The following is a 4,695-nucleotide window of genomic DNA, read 5'->3' as shown; positions in this document are numbered from 1 at the left end:
AAGCTTTCATTTCGGTGAGCGATACGTGGTTCGTCCGCAGCACCAAATAGTTCACGATGTCGGCATGCGTCGTAACCGGTAGTATAGCTCCACTGCCGTCGTCGTGTCAGTACCGGCGCACAACGTGTAGGGGTCAACTCCATCGCACATGCTGATCTTCGCTTCATAACGTGCACGCGTCGGATCCACCAGCTCGGCAAAATATGACGGGCAGAATTCCTTCCGCCTGACAGGCGCCATCATTCAAACACTCGATAGCTCGCAAGGTAGCAAAATCAATGACTACCACGCCGACAGACTGCAGGAAGACAGCGATGAACACTCGTGCGCACGCTTGGGCATGCTCGCGCGCGTTTGTCGCTGTTCTCCAACATGGCGGACACCGCCAGCCGACGACGGTGTGACGTCACATGAAAACTATGTATAGCGTTGCAAAAGACAAAGTACAACTAACCCTTCACCTAATCCCTCTAAGTTCTTCTAAAACCTGATCCTTACGTTACGTTACAACGCACATTGTACAACAACAACAAAAAAAAAATAACCCCAGGTGCAATACACTTCAAAAGCACCTCAAACATTTGCATTGGTTTTATGCTAAAACCTTGCACCAAATGCCTGTCAATTCCAATAGCGCGTAACGAAAACTGCACCGCTCAGTGCCAAACTCATTTCGGAAACTGATGCAGATATCTCTCCTCAAATGCTTATTCACCCCAAATCGACATGTGAGTGAACGCATACGATATCGCACATAACCTTTCAAAACTACAAAAATTAGTTTTCGCACTAAAAACACCTTCATCCTAATGATTAAAAGAAAACTTCGATGCTCTCTTCAGCCCTTTACCACTGCGCGGTTTTTCTTCTTAAACCTTTACACCGCATCTCATAACACACAAAAATAAACTGGCTGAATTCTACATTCCTAACAAAACAATAAGTAACCCTAGTTTGCACGCACCTGCAAAATTACTCGAACTGACCGTTCCCCTTTTCTCAATTAGATTCGCTTGAATCGTACCCGATGGGGCCGCGGTCCAGCCGACTTTCTAGCTCGCCAGAGGCTACAACATGCACGAGCCAACAGCGGCATTCCACAGTCACGCTTCATTCGGCACTTCGGCCGGCTCCCTTCTGGAAGGCGAATGGAATGCCAGAAACGGGGGGGGAACCCTGTCCATTCTCCCTTTGTGCTCGCCTCCGCGCGGTGCTTTGTTACCCGCCGTACACTGGTCTTTCGACTTTGACCCAGGTGCTTTCCCGAAACTGCCAATCTCAACCTCGCCTTCCGTCGTGGGAGCGCACCTTGCTTTCTCCCTCTGCGCCCCTCTCGCTGCTTGCGGCTGAATGAATGCCTCAATTTACGTTTCCGCAAACCGTCCTGTCGCCTACCCTTTTGTCTTTTTCGCGCCGGGTTGGGACCTTTCTTAAGCTTACTCTGTGCCGAATGCCTCCGCCGCTTTCTTTTTCTGCGCTTTCGGCAAACATTCTTTCTCACGACGCCTTCATCATCGCTTCGGGTCGCGACATGCGGAGTTGTGCAGCTCGTTGGTGTTTCTGCTACACTTTCTATCTCGCTCCCACCTCTCGAGTTTTCCGCTACGTCGGACTGTCGGGCCAAATTATCCGCGTCAACGCCGATAAAATCTAATGCTGCGCCCTCACCGACGGTATCGCTGCACCCCTGAACAGTCGCGTCTTTGCTATGGTCGGCCACTATGCTAACCGTGTTTGCTTTTGACGATTCCGAAACGTCCCTGTGAGGCACGAAGGTCTCCAGATCCTCCTTGAGCCCATTAGGGCAGCTGGTACAAACCTCGTCCACGCAAGGAACGTTTTCCGGAATTGTCCCTAACACTAGACCGGCCAAGGCCTCATTCGCAACCTGCTCTCCTTTCATGCTCTCTTGAAACGGTGGGCCTTTCTCTGGCGCGATCTCGAAAACGGCGACCTGTCGCTCGTTCTCAGGAGCAGGATCAGTTAGCATACCATTCTTGCTCGCCTCTCTCCTGTTTGAAATTCCGAATCTCCGGAATAAAGATGCCTTTATTACATCGTAGTTGTCCGCGTCCTTCTCACTGAGTCGCGCCACAACCTCAAGTGCCTCACTGGGCAGAACTGACAATAACCCCTGAGACCAAGTGTCTCGTTCAAAAGACAGTTCCTCACACATTTGTTCAAATTTTGCAAGATATAGACAGATATCCCCTGATACCACATATGGCTCCATATACCTTGACATCTTGAACTCTGCCTTCTTGTTGAGAAGAGGTACCACTAGCTGGGGACAATTGCCCGACCTCTTACTCAACTCCCGGAGTTCTACCTTGACTTCCAGTTTGCGGAGCTCAATCTCTTGCTTACGCCACCCTTCCTCTCTTTCACGCTCACGCCTCTTTTCTTCCCTTTCTCGCTGTCTGAGCTGCTCTTCCTTTTTTTGTTTGATGCCTTCCCATTCCTCACAGAGCTCCTCATCATCAGCCCCCAAATTGATAATCGCCTGTATGAGTAGGGGTTTTCGTGTCTGACCCTTTGTATCGATCGACAATTCCTGACATAATAGTAACAAGTCCGACTTATGCAGCTTCCGCAAATCCATGATCGTTCTGAGTGCCCGCTACTTCCAAAATAACTATCCGAGAGTACGTAACCTTGAGTCTCTCGGCAAAGTTATCTACCAGATCTAAAACCCTCGTTTAGAACCTGGTCCACATCAAAGGAAAAGCCAAGCACTCACCCACACGTGATCGATGTTTCCAGACAGCTGCAATCCCTTAGGCCGACTGTTGTTGTCGCTTGTAGCTTCAGATCCCAGCGCTGATCACCAGTTGTTGCGACCGGGTTTTTGGATCAACCTCACCGCTGACTCCAGTTGTCGTGCCGGTGTGTTTGGATCCGTCCCTTCTCGACAACCATGCTGTTGCTACGAGAGGGCAGCGTCGTACCCGGACTCCGTTTGGTAGCGTAGTCGAGTCTCCGGGTTGAGGAACTGATGCTAGCAAGTTGGGAAAACAATAACAAGTTTACTGACACTTTTCGTACACTCAATTACATAGTTACAAGGAAAGAGTTCAGCGACGAGCGCATTGGATGAGCCTGTTACCGAGGGCTCAGAGCCCCATTTCTCACTCAGCATCGTCGTTTTAACCCCTCAGTTTGGCTCCTCCCTCTTGATGACCACCAATCACACACATGACACCTCCCACCATGGCACAGTCCATTTCACTGTCGCGGAGGGGTCATGGCACACTTGAAGCGGCAAGAGTCCTGCGGTTGTCGACACGCAGGTGGGGGAGAAGCAGAACAGGTTCCTCGTGCTTGCCCATGCAGATCTTTTCCCGACGCAGCGAAAGGGTTGCGGAGACTCCCGTCCAAACATACCCGTCAGGTGGCTTCGGCAGCGTACCAAGCCAAGCCCAGGTGGTCCATTGTCTCCGGCATCGCCGTCCCAGACTTTGAGGCCGAGATTCTGCCCATTGTTGGTCACTCGCCGTCCCAGGAATTTCGTTTCCAGGAAGGATACAGGTGTTCTAGCAGCGTGAGAACACCTCGTCCGCCGATTCTCTTGGTCAGTGCTTCGCCACCGACCAAGCCGGTCATAACAGACGCCACGTACGGTGACTAGCAATCCACCGATATGCTTTTTCGCTTTGATGGTCCGTCGTCTTTATATCTTTTGTACTTAGTGCACTGTAGAGCTGCTGCCCTAGAAGAAGCGACGGTAGACAATTTGAACACTCTCTTCCCTGATACATTGCTCACGGGTAGAAACTAGACAATTTAGGGGTTTCGTTTAGAGATTTCGTACTTTTGATTCCACCGTCTTTAGATTGTGTCCGATCGGCGTAACTGGCACACTTACATCAAAGCCGGCATCAGTTTTGTTGGCCGGATTCGTGGCGACATGACGCGGTTATCTGAAGAAATTGCGCATACATATATCATATACTTGAAGGTTTGATGTCTCGTATCAATCCGTGAGATAGCGAAATGACCCCTGAAAGGTAGTCAGATTACCTTACTAATTACTTTTCTAAAATATTTTAAACGTAATTAAGAGACATTACAAGTTACAACTGGTCGGAATGAATGATATTAAATTCTTATTACTTTTGAAAAGTAAAGGAGCTGCTTTCTCAATTTAACAAAGGTTCGGATGCCACGGGGCTTTTCTGTGGACCATGCCTCGTTCCCACGCTCGATGCTTGGCAGTCAGATTACCTTTTCTTTGTTATTTTTCTTTCTTTTTTTGATAAATTCTGTGTGCCATGAGGGAAACGGACAAGCTATATTTTAGTCAAATGTTACTGGGAAAGTAATGAGTAAATTTCTTGAAAATTACTCGCTTGAGGTAATTCATGGCATTACTAAATTAGCAGCCCACAAAAGTATTCACTACATTGGTCATTATAGCAAAAAGTAATTACAGTTAATTTCATTACTGCTAAGTCTGTTGTAAAAAGGGGACATTGAAGTTTTGTGTGTATGCGTTCCATCTTGGTTCCCCGTGATCTTCGACTCTGAGCCGAATACACAAAGCTTTACTTTTGTATAGGCGCTGCGCCGGGATTGGCTGAACTCTTCTCTTTAGAACAACTACAGCGTAAGAGGGTTTTCTGAAATCGAACCCTCAACCTCACCTGCGTCCTCGTGTTGCCACGCGGACTCAAGTTTTCAGACAGACTCGAGAGG

Source organism: Rhipicephalus sanguineus, chromosome 3 (genome assembly GCF_013339695.2).
Source record: "Rhipicephalus sanguineus isolate Rsan-2018 chromosome 3, BIME_Rsan_1.4, whole genome shotgun sequence".
Taxonomy (NCBI): domain Eukaryota; kingdom Metazoa; phylum Arthropoda; class Arachnida; order Ixodida; family Ixodidae; genus Rhipicephalus; species Rhipicephalus sanguineus.
The sequence above is the reverse complement of the archived record's forward strand: the minus strand, read 5'-3'. Positions refer to the sequence as shown.